This window comes from Herpailurus yagouaroundi, unplaced genomic scaffold (assembly GCF_014898765.1).
Source record: "Herpailurus yagouaroundi ecotype Mexico unplaced genomic scaffold, PumYag 199, whole genome shotgun sequence".
NCBI lineage: Eukaryota > Metazoa > Chordata > Mammalia > Carnivora > Felidae > Herpailurus > Herpailurus yagouaroundi.
In genome coordinates this window covers 8,159,395-8,174,514 of record NW_024412430.1, presented here as the reverse complement: position 1 = coordinate 8,174,514, position 15,120 = coordinate 8,159,395, and the positions used below count along the sequence as shown (strand labels likewise).

At 43.2% G+C, this 15,120-nt stretch overlaps 1 protein-coding gene across 1 annotated transcript in view; it reads left to right on the top strand.

Moving 5' to 3' along the window:
• The window catches only part of TMC1 (transmembrane channel like 1), a 168,914-nt gene that overhangs the window by 108,201 nt on the left and 45,593 nt on the right, over window positions 1-15,120 (top strand). The window lies entirely within an intron of this gene.

Here is a 15,120-nt window from a genome sequence, read left to right as displayed (position 1 = left end):
CAAACTCCCTAAATTATGAGCTTCCTAAAGAGGGGATCCTATCTATTACACCTTCTTTGAAACCCTTAATATGATACTCAACCAATAAAGTCTTTGTGAATCTTCTTGACTGACAACCCCAAGTAGAGGGATGATCTGTACAGCCCTGGAACCATAGAAATTAATTACATGAGCATTACCAGAAAATGTAAACTTTAAGAAAGGTTCCCAGTCTCTGAGGCTTATAAGCATAAGGCTTATAAGCATAAGGCTTATAAGCATCAGCAGGCCCAACTTTGTGGCATTTGGAATCTCCGATCATCCTTGTCAGTTGGACTTTTCATTTTCAATTCAGCGCTCATTTCTGGAATATAAACATGCACTGGTTTTACAAAGATAAATGTGACATGCTTCTCGGCCTCAGGGTACTCACGATAGTAGAAGATAGTTGGTCAACTAGTATACCACGTGTTGTGTGTTAAGTTAGCAAAATGGAAAAAAGAAAAAGACAATGGGGGGGGGGCCCCAAGGAAGTGATTGCTAGTTTTGCTTGGGAAGGTCTAGGATTTATGAAGGATATGGCGTCTGAGTCAGATTTTACTTCTTGTGTATTTCTCCTTTCTGTTACCCTCCGCCTCTCTTCCTCTCTCTCTCTAGATTTCAAATCGTTTCTTTTTTTTTTTTCCAACGTTTTTTATTTATTTTTGGGACAGAGAGAGACAGAGCATGAACGGGGGAGGGGCAGAGAGAGAGGGAGACACAGAATCGGAAACAGGCTCCAGGCTCTGAGCCATCAGCCCAGAGCCCGACGCGGGGCTCGAACTCACGGAGTGCGAGATCGTGACCTGGCTGAAGTCAGACACTTAACCGACTGCACCACCCAGGCGCCCCTCAAATCGTTTCTTATTGTGTTCTCCTGAATCTGTTTTTCCTTCCCATTCTCATCTTCTGATTAGCAAGATAATAAACTTCCTGTCTGGTTAGTAAGAGCCCAAACTAATAATATCATTGGCATGTTCTGATGTTTTAATCAAACCAGAGAAAAGAAGAACTGAAAGTCTGAACAAAAGCGGGTTTTGTTTGTGAATAAATATTCAATGAAGTTGAAGCACTTTTAAATTTGTCAAGTAACTGAAACAAAAAAAGTTGGGGGAAAAAGTCCATTAGCGACGTGAAAGAGATCGATCAGCTGATTGGAAGACAAAGAGGAAGGTGGTTCTGAGGGTCAAACCAGAAGCTCTAACAGGTGAATACAGGAAAAGGCCAGGGGAGAGGGTTTGGGCAACACATAGGCTCGCCAAGATTTTCTTACTGCCCTTGACAGCTGTCTCATTTTCAGTTTGGTGAAATGCAATTTAGCAACGGATAGAGGAAGACAGAAACCAGAGTATCCTATGATACTCATTTTCCTTTATAATCTAGGCCTGCCTGAAAACAGTTCTAAAGCAATAAGAGAATAGATTTAAAAAAGAGAATATAAATGGCCAAGAAAAAATATGAAAAGCCATTAAAGTGGCGTTATTCATTTGCAGCTTTTCTTAATTTTTCTGCGTATGGTAACCACTCAGTTATTTGGCATGTATCATAAAATAAGGGATTAAAAATTTTTCTTACTTTGTTTAATGTTTATTTATGTTTGAGAGAGAGAGAGGGCAGGGGAGGGGCAGAGAGAGAGGGAGAGAGAGGATCTGAAGTGGGCTCCATGATGACAGCAGAGAGCCCATGTGGGGCTTATACTCACGAACCGTAGGATCATGACCTGAACTGAAGTTGGACCCCCTTAACCGAATGAGCCACCCAGGCACTCCCCACATAAGAGATTTTTAGAGATACAAGTGCTTTTAGACCTCTTCAGTCCCATGTTTCACATTATAAAGTTAGGGAAACTTTGAGTTATAGAAGCCTACTCAGGGTCTTATAGCTATTGAGTGGTTCCAAAAAACTAATTTTCCTGCATTGATTTCCAACAGCATTCTCACTTACTGTTTCTAGAACACAGATCGACTCCTTTCAGTGCCATAGCTATCTTACTGGGGAGGAGTTGAAACAGTTGGATCCCATTTTCACTTTTCATAATAAATACATAATTCCCAAATTAGCTTCCTAAGCAGAATAGTAGGTTCAATATTTACTCTTGCCCGAATTCTTTACTTGGTCCTCTGAACAATAGAGGTGCCCTCTCTGTATTATAAGATGATCTTCCTGGACAGCACAGTGTTCCATCTGTCATGGCACCATGGAGGAAACCATCAACGAAACATCCTTGAGATTCCCTGAAAACTCAGAATTCTGCACTTCCAAAGAGCCCAGAGACACAAGGAGGAAAAAAGACGTGTTTCAGGACTAAGGCAGAGTTAACAAATGCCCGAACGGTCTGATTAAGCCATGGGTTTGTTGCATCTAAGAAGCTTAGTGTGACAGCTTAGCTAAACAATTCCATATAGATGCAGGTGAAGAGAAACAGAAAAAGATTGATAGAATGCTGGGACAGAGATGCAAGCATGACCTCTAGTGGTAGAGGAGCTTATAGGATGGGAAGTGGGGTGGAGGTGGGGCAGTGGAGTTTCAGGGTGGAACCTTGGAACTTCCCTCCGGACCCTCCCCACTGAAGTATCTCCCTGGAGCTCAGTGCTCTGTCGTTTGTAAACACATGTCATAACTCATCCACATTCACTTTAATAGGGGACAAATGCCATTTGGTATTTGCAAAGGTCGGCCAGTCTGACAGCTTTTCAAAGCCGTGCTTTACAAAGCACCATATTTTCGAGCCTTGTATTGAGTACCTAGTGGCGGGTCTTACCAACCTAGAGGGAAATATATTTTTTTAAAATAGTAAGAAATAGGGAGATTGTCTAATATGCGTGTTATGGATCGAATCAGCAGAAATGATATGATTTGAAGCAACAGAATTGGAAGAATGAGTTTAGGTCAAGAAGAAGAGGACGTCTTTGTTGTCAAAATACTCGGAGACACAAGAATGATATCAGAGGGTGAGATCATTTGAGTTGTGGATAAAGGGAAAGGCACTCAGTTCTCCAGCTTGTGAACGTCTTGTACCTTGCGTGTGGATAAACGCGAGTCAACTTTGCGTCCCCCTTTTCAGCTGGTCGTCGTAGCTGTTGGTGGGGCGAGGCTCTAAAAGGGACCCTAGAGAGGACATTTAGCACCTGTATGTGTTAAGCAGGCACCTACATTAAGTTTCATCTTCGTAACAACCCTTCAGGATGAAGATCAATCATCTTTTTATAGTTGAGGGAATTGGGACTCGGAGAGGTCGGTCAGTTTGCCAAAGACGACAAAGGTAATTAGAGGAGGTGCTGAAATTCAAAGTAAAATGTGGCTGACTTTAATGTCAAATCGTCAGTTTACTTCTAACACACCCCAAGCCGACTCCTTCTGCCCTGCCCACCTGTGCCACATCTCACCCTTGAAGTCTGTCCTCAAAGGAAACTGTCACAGACGTTCTGAATGTTCTCAAACAGCAGGTCCACTCCTTATTTTATGAGTATCAACAGGTTTTTTTTAAATAATAATCTTCCAGAGCGACGGCATCTCCCCTCAGTTCTCTTAAGTTCCTTCATGTCTTATGGTACTGACCACATTTACAAGAGATATTTTTGCGATATACATATGGAATAACTCATCTTTTTTTAAGGGATGTTTTAGTAGTTCAAATACATCTTTACTTTCAGAGAGTGCCCCCTTTTTTATTGAGGTATAATTGACATACAACATTACCTTGGTTTCAGGTGTACAGCATAACGATTCAATATTTGGAGACACTGTGAAACGATCACCACAATAAGACTGGTTCACATCTGGCAACATACATAGCTACAGAATTCTTTTTTATTTTTTGAGATGAGAACCTTTAAGATTCACTGTCTTAGCAACTTTCAAATATGAAATGCAGTACTACAAACTATGGTCTGCGAGTTGTACGTTGCACCCCCCACGACTTGTTTGTTTTATAACTGGAAATCTGTACATTGTCACTTCCTTCACCCATCGTTCCCATCCCCAACTCTTGCTACGGGCAACCACTGGTTTATTCTCTGTGTCTATGAGCTTGTTTTTTTGTTTAAGATTCCACATACAAGTGAGATTCGATGTTCTTTGTCTTTTTCCATCTGATGTATTTCACTTAGCATAATGCCCAACGTCTATCCATGTTGTTGCAGATGGCAAGATTTCCTCATTTTTATGGCTGAATAATATATGCCAGCATGTATATGTCTGTATATATACACACCACATCTTCTTTATCCATTCCTCCATTCCTGACAGACACACAGGTTGTTTCCGTGTCTTGGCTATTGTAAATAATGCTGCGGTGACATGGAGGTGCAGGTGTCTTTTGTCTTTTCAAGTTAGCGTTTTCATTTTCTTCAGATAAATCCCAAGCAGTGGATTACTGGATCATATGGCATTTCTATTTTTAATTTCTTGAGGAACCTCCATACTGGTTTCCATAGTGGCTGCACCAAGTTACATTCCCACAAACAGTGCACAAGGGTTTTTTTAGGGAGCCCTTTTGAAGGAGCAAGTCATTTTTGGCTTCCCAAGAAACACACACAAAAACAATATTAGATGCAGGAGATACCTGGAGGCAGGGTGGGAATACCTACAAACAAGAAAGGAGAGAGGAAGCATGAGTAGGTGGGGAAAGTGTCCAGGTGGCAGAGCCAGCCTGACTCCTGAGAAGGGAGAGAGGGAGGGGACACTGAGTAGGAAGAATCTCAAGATTGCAGTACAGCTCTGGGAAAAAAGTCTTGACGAGGCTAATGGTGAATCTCCAAGCAAAGTCTGTCCATTGGAGGAACCCCATATCACTGGCTCTACTATTTCTCACTATTCTCGGTCATGGGCTGGGGGCCACCTGGGAGGATGTAGTCTCAGGACGAGCACGCGATATTCCATTCTGGTTGATTCAAAGTGGTGGCATCTGGAGGCCATCTCCCAAAGGCTCTCTGAGTAGCACACCTGCATGGCTGCTGTCGGGGTCTGTGGGCTTGAATGTGTGACTTGGTTCCTCTACTTTAGGTCAGAAGTGTTGTTGTTGTTTCTCCTGCTGCTCTTACTTAGTTGCAACAAGCTTCAAGTACACCAATATAACCTCTTTGCTTCAGCCCTTGTCTCAGCCTCACCCAGAGCTGGCTCAGCAAAGACCAGACCCCCAGATGATAAACATCTAGTGCCCTCACCGAGGGCAAAAGTAGGACCCCGAGGCAGACTGCTAAGCCTCTTGGGACAAAACTAGGTTTGTAGATTACCATGCTCATCAAGACAGAGGATAGTTCTCCCCTGCAATGGAAATCTTAAGAATGGAAGGGGCCAGGATTCTCTCCTCTGTACCCATAGTGAGACTCCTCAGAAGACTTCACTGAACAGGGTGGGTGCAGCTTAGCCAAGGGATGCCGGGGTTGGCAGCATCCAAAAGTTGTCCATCCCTGGCCGCCATATTTGCTTCATTTCCTCAGTGTCCAGCCCAGGTCCCTCTCAATAGGCTCATTAGGTTCCATTAACAGAAAAGCCATGTCAAATTCTGCTCTCACTCATAGTTTCTCTTGCTTCATAGGCCTCTTAATCTGCTACTCCTGGACTTCTTGATACACATTTATAGCTTGCAGTAGAAGAGATCCCAGGGTCTGCTTTTGGCTTTCTTGGGATCCTTTTGTTGTGTAGACTTGGAAAACTGATTCCTTCGGGTCTTCACTTCTCTCAGTGTTTTTTTTAATTCAACAACAACTTCCAGTTTTCAACATCTCAGGTTGCACCTGGCCAAAGCAAAGCTGACCTTTCTTTTTGCAAAAATTTGGGATGCTTATGATCCTGATGTCATACTTACAACATGAAAATAGCATCTGTTCTTTGGATGTGGTCCCAGAACAAGTCTTCTTTTCATTAATTTAGTGAACATTTATTTAGTATTTGCCAGATGCCAGATAATGTGCCAGGTGCTAAGCAAAGGTGAGCAAAACCCAACAAGGTCTCTGCCCTTGGAAACTTAAAGTCTAGTCAAGTAGTGAGGTAATCACAAAAATAAATGTAATTGCAACTGTGCCAAGTAAGAAAGGTAAACAGTATTAAGCGAACATGAAGCAGGGATCCTGACCTAGTTCACAGCTTAAGAGAGGGAAGTAGAGGATGGCAGAATTTTTCTGAGAAAAAAACCCTTGAATTGGGCTCTGAAGAGTCAGTACGAGCTCCCAGTTTGAGAGAGCGGAGAGGCATTCTAGAAAATGAGGACAGCAAGTCAAAGGACCTATGGTGGGAGAAGATTGCCTCACTCAAGAGACTGACTGGAGGTTAGTGAAACTAGACTGTGAAAGGGCGTCAGGGTGGGGGGGTTGGCCTTACAGAGATAGAAGGGGTATCAAGATGTGTGGAACTCTTTAGAATCTAGGTCATGATACTGTGTTTTTCTCAGAGCAGTTGAAAGTAGTTTTAGGAGTGGTGGATGAGTAGTGGCATTATCTTGGAACTTAAAAAGGTGAACAGATCAGAGTGGAGGAAATTGAATATGAGGAGACCAAAAAGAGTCTAACGATATGTGAGCATATCATGTGTCGATAAATATCAGTAAGTGAGAGACTAAGATTGTTTGAAAGAGCTCAGTTTGCCTGGTAGGAATTTGTTGACCTCTGAATATTGGCTGTCAACCTAATAGATTAAAGGCTGAGCCATTGAGCCAGATTAGAACTTCACAATCCATTAAATTATATTCCATAACACAACCGAATGGCATCACATTTTGAGTCTGATACGTCTGCTGTGAAAATAGATTACTTAAAGTCACATTTGAAAACAATTCAGTAAAAACTCCATCCTATGTTCCAGCATCATGTATCTCCAATAAATATTATTCGCTTATGAATTGTACTTGAAATTAATTACATTCATTGATTTTGTTTTGTTCAGTTTTTAAGTTTATTTATTTAGTTTTGAGTTATTAAGTTTGGAGGGGCAGAGAGAAAGAGAGAGAATCCCAAGCAGGCTCTGCACTGTCAGCAGAGAGCCCAATGTGGGCCTGAATTCACAAACCATGAGATCATAACCTGAGCCGAAATCAAGAGCTGGGCTGAGCCATCCAGGCGCCCCTACATCCATTGATCTTAAATGTTTGAAATAAAATATATGCTGCTCACATAGGATTGAAATTTTCTAAACTTCATTTTTTTTTCAAGTAGTTTCTTATTTTCTCTGCTTTTATTTTTGTATTTTCATTTGTTCAAAACTTCTTTTAAAATAGATAATAGTGAGGTGTCTGGGTGGCTCAGTCAGTTAAGCATCAGACTCCTGATTTTGGCTCAAGTTATGATCTCATGGTTTGTGAGTTCAGGCCCTGCATCGGGCTCTGTGCTGGCAGCATGCACCCTGCTTGGGATTCTCTCTCTCTCTCTCTCTGTCTCTCTCTCTCTCTCTCTCTCTCTTCCTCTCTTTCTGCCCTTCCCCTCCCCCCAAAATAAATAAATAAGCTTAAAAAATAGATAATAGTAAGGTAATTCCCACTATAGGCTGTGTCTGTATAATCAGACATATCTCTCTTCATATATGAATTTATGATGCTTCATTTTTCATTACTTGAAAGAATTAGTAGGCAGATTTAGAAGACTGGAAGTCAACTGAACAACAAAACCCCATAATATAATGCTTTTAATCTCCATCTTGTGAAACAAAAGACCATTTTTCTCATTTGGGATGAAAATATATGTAGAAGCTCATTTTATAGCACTGAGAATTTCTTATTTTACAAGAGTTTTAGACAATTAGTAGAGAAAATTAAGGAGTTTTGCCAATGTGAGTGTCTCTCAGACACTTTCTTGGTGTTTTGATTCATTGTTATCATCATGCTACTGTCTTGAATGATTGACCCTATTTTATTGAAACAGCTTCATCTCACTGAGGACTGTTAATGACCACCGGAAGCAATTTTTCTATTCAGTCGGTCATTCCACAAACATAAGTTGAATGTGAGATGCTGGAAATACATAGATAACTAATATATTTTCCCTGCCCACGGGGATCTTTTGGTTTAGTTGGATGTGCAAACAATTGTCATACACTGAGACAACCTCAAGCCAACAGACACATGTCCTAGGCACAGGGAGGCATAATGGAGGGAGAATTCTGTGTTACATTTCACTGGAGTTCAGTTTACTAGAGACTTGCGAAGCCCCAGAAAGCAATAACTCTATTTTTCCTCTGAGTTCTGAATGATTTGTCTGAGAGGGGAGGCAGATGGGCACCAAAATTTCACATTCATTACTAATAGGGACCAAGTTGGAGGGCTAATCTGGGACTCTTAGCCAAATGGTCTTGCTAATATGGGACTCCAAATCCATCTTACCCCAGGAAAGCTTATTTCCTACTGGAATAAAGTTATATTTGGGCTAAGCAAGTACAGCTAATTCATTCCAAAAGTATCGATTGGGGAAGTGACAACACCTCCCCTGGGACAAAGTGAGTAGAGGGGGTGGGGGCCCTGGCAAGTATTTCATCTAGCAAAGCTCTGTGCACCTGGAGGAAATGACCATTTTCCCCATAACAAGTTGCTCTGGTCTAGAGGTCAGTAAAAGCTTTACAGGGGTAGTTTAAACAGGTTTTAAATAAATAATAAGAATGAAGTAGGCTCTGAAATGGGAAGGATAAGTGGGAACAGCATTCCAAGAGAGGAACCCACGTGCACAATGGCATGGAGGCAGTAAATAGTGCTCTGCACTCAATACCAAGGAGCGATTCAGCAAAGCTGGTATTCAGGGAGTAAGAGTAGCATACTTAAAGACGAGCGCGTCATACAAAAAAGGGATCCAATCAAGGAGGACGGTGTCATTAGGCGAAGGAGTCAGACTTGATTCTGTAGGTGGTGGAGAACACAAAGAATTTTGAAATAGGATGGAAATGTGGTCAGTTACCCTTTAGAAGATTCCTTGTGAGGGGCGCCTGGGTGGCTCAGTCGGTTGAGCGTCTGACTTCGGCTCAGGTCATGATCTCGTGGTGTGTGAGTTTGAGCCCCACATCGGGCTCTGTGCTGACGGCTCAGAGCCTGGAGCCTGCTTCAGATTCTGTGTCTCGCTCTCTCTCTGCCCCTCCCCTGCTCATGCTCTGTCTTTCTCTGTCTCAAAAATAAATAAAAACATACAAAATATTTTTAATTAAAAAAAAAAGGTTCCTTTTGAATGTAGGATGGACTGGGTTGGACTTGACGTAAGATGGAGGTGGAGAGGCCGGTGAATGGCAGTGACGTATGGAGACGGCATCCATATCACATAGGGTCATGAAGCTGAAACTACAGGACTTTGCTAGTCACTGCATGTGACTTATGGGTAAAGTGGGAAGATAATGGAAACATCCAAGTTTCTGACTGAGGTAACAGATGGACTGGTGGTGTCATTACCTGGGATAGGAGGAAGACGCCAGTTTGGGGGAACTTTTGAGTCCAAGGTGTCTGTGGGATATCCAAGTGAAATAAGATGTGTATTGGGCACTGGGCACAATGTCTAGAATTCCCAATATTAGTGTCAGTTGTGGACAATGACACAGAAAAGACAAATGGGAATGCTCTTTATGGAAGCCAGCAAAGCTAAAAATGCAGGGGCACCTGGGTGGCTCAGTCGGTTAAGAGTCTGGTTTAACCGGGTCAGGTTATGATCTTGCGGTTCATGGGTTTGAGCCCCGTGTCAGGCTATGTGCAGACAGCTCGGAGCCTGGACCCTACTTTGAATTCTGTGTCTCCGTCTCTCTATCTTCCCTCTCTGCTCACGCTGTCTCTGTTTCTCCCTCAAAAATAAACCTTAAAAAAATTTTTTTTATTGCAGTGTAGAATCATGAAAAGAACTCCATCATGGGATTTTGACAGATTTGAGTTTGAATCCTGCTACTTACTACCTGAGAGACATTAGACAACCTCTCTGAGCCTCTTAATTGTCGTATGTCAGAAAGTGGGATTAATGTCTAACTAGCAGGCTGGTGTGAAAAAATAAATGAGGTCATGTGTGTAAAGTGCTAGCACAATGCCCAGCACGTGGTAGATGTTTAATAAGCGTGTCTTTCCTTAAATGCCTATTCAGGGTACTTAACTCATGAAAATGCCCATTTCTTAAAGGGACAATGAAAGAAGAAGAGGGAGCCCGGACAGGGACAGCATGGTATTCATAAGCCAGAAAGGGACTCGGGGTACCGGTAAAGTCAGCTGTCTGGGAAGGAGGCAGAGGCACAAGGCACTGATACATGAACGGGCACTAAAATCAACTGTCTGCTTCCTGGACTTTTGAGGACCCGAGTTCATGGACTACAGTCCTGGGACAGGTAGTTAATTCCAAATACTGAAAACTAGAAGTTCTGCTAAGGCTCAGCCCAATTTCCTCTTTGTAATCTACATGCGCCCTAGCTAAGAGCGCTGGAGTGTCAATTTTGTCTCTCTACATCAGGGTTGTAGCAAAAAGAAAGGAAACTCAGTGGCAAGCAGAGCATGAGGCAGAAGCTTGGTGAGTCTGGGTAGAGAGAAAGAGCCAGGTCATGGGCCGGATCTCACCTAGGTGCCGGGCTGGCCGCCATCTTTGTGAAATTAGTGTTTTGTTTTGTTTTGGGTGTTGTTAGCATTCTCCTTGCTTCTGTCCACTTTATCAGATAATCAAGTGATGCCATGCTTGCAACTTTTTTGAAATGTTTATTTATGTATTTATTTTTGAGAGAGAGCACGAGCATGGAAGGCACAGGGGGGGAGAGAGAGAGAGAGAGAGAGAGAGGGAATCCCAAGCCGGCTTGGCACTCTCAGCATGGAGCCCAATGTGGGGCTCGAACCCACGAAACCATGAGATCATGACCTGAGCTGAAACCAAGAGTCGGATGCTCAACCAACTGAGCCACACAGGCACCCCCATACTTGCAACTTGCTTTAACACAAAAGTATAAATGACTGGTAACAATACAGGGAATGGTAGAAATACCCCCCCTCCACCCCCCCCCCCCCACACACACACCTGGTGCCACTCTCCCTTCACATGTCTTCAGCAGGCATGGTCAGAAATCATATCTTCCCTTCCACTAGTTTTGACTTTAAGAATTTTTTTTTCTTTTTCTTTTCTTTTCTTTTTTCTTCTTTCTGTTTTTTTTTTTTTTTGGTTTGTTTTTTTTGTTTGTTTGTTTGTTTGTTTTTACAAAATAGTGGTCTGACGGTTACTACCAACTATAAAGAGTTGCTAAGGCCAGTTAAATTCATTTCCCATCCCAGGGATGCAATGTCATGTTTCCCAGTGGGTATTTATTTGTAGTCATGAGAAACGCCAAAGGGGTGGAGCTCTAATGTAATTTCAGGTGACAGATCTTTACGAAGGGGATATTTTGCATGCAGAATGTTGTTGGGGGCATCCGCCATCCCCTTTAGGGATAGGTTACTCCATCAATGTATAGTATTGGGGAAATAGTAAATTCTCAGAGTTAGTTAGATAAACAAACACATGAGTTGATTCCTAGACCAGCTGCAGCATTCAAACAGAAATTAGAAGCTTAATAGACGATGTGCAAGCATAGAACCCAGAGTTGGATGGGAATGGTTCGTGCTCATTTGAAACTTGGCTCTGACTGTGGCTTCTCTGTCACAGATTTTGGGGTGGGAGAGTGCTCCCACAGGGAAAGCCATGCGCGCTGACATGGAAACTGAATAGAACTTTGGCTAGGCTAGGAGTCATTGCTATTTTAGTCACTTCCAGATGTCTGCCGTTGGAGTTTGAAGGGAAAAGGAAAGATGTGTGGAGTGTGGGGGGCCCACGGGGTGGAAGGGGAGGGTTGTTTAAAGTCACCCTTCAATATGCCACTAAGATGACTTGGAAAAAGCTTTTTAAATTTTGTTCTTCAATAGTACCTCTTTCATTTACATGCTTGGCTGCTTAGGTAGTGATAGGCAAATGGAAGAAACCTTTGTGAAATAATCAGGATTCCAAAGAAGAAGAAAAAAAAAACCAACTACAAACCTTATGCCTTTTGCTTGCCATCTAATATTTATGAAGTGCCAGCCATTGAATGGTACATACACCAGAGGAGCCAGCTGCCCCGGTAGCTATCGTGCTAACCTAACAGGCTTCACCAGATGTTTGTTATGTATCCACTTTCGCCTTTCATGTTGTTTTGGAGGTGTTTTTTAATCCCAGTACTGTCATTATGAACTAGAAAAAGATGTCAGGTTGTGATGGTTAAGGACGTGAAGATGAGGCCCTTTGAAATCTTCAGAAGGGGTGTTCAGGTCCTTCTCCAGAGGTCCTGGCACCAACATGGATCCATCCAAGGGTGTAGGTCAAAAGGCCCGGCTAAGTTGGTAGGGTTTCTTGTTTCTTTGCATTGCTGGAAAGATATGGCCCTAGCGTGACACAAGGGGTGGAAAGCGAAGTGTGGGAGAAGCAGTACAGCACAGCAGTCATTAAGTATATGGATTTGAATCAGACCCAGTTCAAGTTCAGATGGTCACTTACTGGTTATGTAAGTGCGCACAAGCTACTTCACCTCTTTGTAGCTCAGTTTCTTGGGGCACCTGGGTGGCTTAGTCAGATGAGTGTCCAACTTTGGCTCAAGTCAAGGTCTCATGGTTTCTGATTTCGAGACCCACATCAGGCTCGCTGCTACCAGTGCGGAGCCCGCTTCAGATCCTCCGTCCCTCCCCCCTTCTCTCTGCCCCTCCCCCACTCACACTCTGTCTCTCAAAAATAAATAAACATTAAAAAAAATAAAGCTCAGTTTCTTCGTCCCCAAAGTAGCAATAGGGCTATTGAGTCTTTGCTGGGTGGGAGAGTCATGGTAAATAACACCCCCTACCTTCTTTAACCAGGTTGTGAGATAACCAGAAATAAGACAAAGCCTTAGATGGGTGGAGGTCAACATGTCAGCTTTATTATTGCTAAGGCTGATTTTAAAGATGGTGACATCTGTTTATGGGCAAGTGTACTTCATAGCCAGAACTTTCTGCCCAGCAGCTCCAGAGCACCACAGGACGCCCCCTCCCGGGGTAGAGCGCCACGTGTGCTGTCTCTGGATGGGGAAGAGAGGTGGCCTGCATCATCCCCATTTCTTCATCTATGCTCTGTTATCAGACTGGTTTCTCCTCTCCCGGGGAGGAGAAGGAAGTAAGGGGGATCTGGGAGTGTTACATTTACGGATCTTCCCCACATGGAAGGCAACACCAAGAGTGGAGGAAAACCATTGGCCCTAACCATAACAACGCCAGAGGGTTCTTTCGAGCATTCTGTGAGATGAGGAAATGCGTTTGTCAAATACTAAATGCTCAGCAAAAGTTATTGACTGGGAGTGCCCGGGGGACTCAGTCAGCTAAGCATCCAACTCTTGATTTTGGCTCAGGTCGTGATCTCACAATTCCTGATACTGAGCCCCACATTGGGCTCTGTGCTGACAGCACAGAGCCTGCTTGGATTCTCTGTCTCCCTCTCTCTCTGCCCCTTCCCTGCTCATGCTCTCTCTCCCAAAATAAGTGAATAAACTTAAAACTCAAATAGTTGAGAAGCAGAGCCCTGAACTAGATGGGTATGAAACAAAAAGATATCATTGAACTAGGTGCAGAGATCCTGCCAGTGATTATTTTCCTGGCCTTATTTCTGGGTCTTGGGCAGTTGATCAGTCCCTCTCTATGTGGTTTCTTATCTTGGGCAGAGATTAGCCCATTTGCTTCCTCAATTTGAGGTTTCTACTGGTTCTTTTTTTTTTTTTTATTCAAACAATTTTTTTTAATGTTTATTTATTTTTGAGAGAGACACAGCGCGAGCGGGGGAAGAGCAGAGAGGGAGACACAGAATCCGAAGCAAGCTCCAGGTTCCGAGTGTCAACATAGAGCCCAATGCAGGGCTTGAACTCATGAACCATGAGATCATGACCTGAGCCACAGTTGGATGCTTAACCGACGGAGCCACCCAGGCTCCCCTAGGTTTCTACTAGTTCTTTAGTCTCAGATTTTCTTTTGGGTCAGATTTCTTTTTTCTTGAGCTGAAAAAATGCAGACAACAGGCAGGGGTGGTGCAGGGAAGTCCTTCAGTTTTTACCTACGTCTCTCTCATTCCATGCTGACCCTCTTGGAAACTCATGAGCTCCTCTGAGATTTTTTGGCTATTTTTTTTCCTATTTTTATTTTTTCCTATTTTTTTTTCCTGCTAATTCTTACACAGTATTGGGACATAGACTTGCTGCAAATTTTGAAAGCAATCATTATTCCAGATCTTTGTTGGCCTCTGTTTTGAGCCAGGCACAATCTTCGTTTAAGGCAATTTTCTAAATGGCTTCTCTTCAATCTTCCTCTGGGAATTGGCATCCAGGGGATTTCCTCCTCCTCCTCTTCCACCCTTGTTCCCCACTTCTCCTGTCTTCTTCAGTAATGGGCTTTCAAGTCCCTGGCTGCGGATAAATGATGTTAAAGGTAGCCAGTTGGACTTTCCAAGGTTCAAGGGTGACTCACTTGATCTCCAGAGGAAGCCTCTGGCAAGTGATTACTGTCTCACTTCACAAAACATAGTAATTTTAACTTCTTGCCACAGAAGTTAGAAGGAAGCTGGGGAAGTGTATATGCAGTGATACAGAAACACGCTTCAAAGCTGGGAGTGAAAAACACAGTGAATTCGAGGAGAGAAAGATGAACACCATGATAAAAGAAAGAGCATCAGAATATGCCAATGTTCTGAGTAGAAAGAGGGTCACTCAGGTAGCCTTGGGAGATGGCGATTCCAATTATCTGGCAGATAATCATAAGGAGAGAGCATGGCTTGGCGTGACTGAACATGCTTGCTATGGAAGAATGCTCTCATGGTCTTGATGCGTACAAGGCTATGCAGATCGGTTCCCATGACATCTCACCTGCTCTACAGGTTTGCTCAGTGTGAGCTGAGCCACTCACCGCCTCTGTAGCTCAAGAAGAAGCAATCTAACTGTGGCTCAGGTGACTGGAAGTGGACACCTGCCACCACACTTTGAGGAAGCACATCTCAGATCCTCCCCAAATGTGCAGCAGGCTCCTCACGTTGGAAATCTAATGACACCATGAAGTGTGTTTTGATGTTTCAATCAATGGGCATTTCACGGTAATGGCTCCACAGCTGAGCAAGCCTGTATTCAGTTAACAATTTGGCCTATTTAGAAGTCCCTGAACCT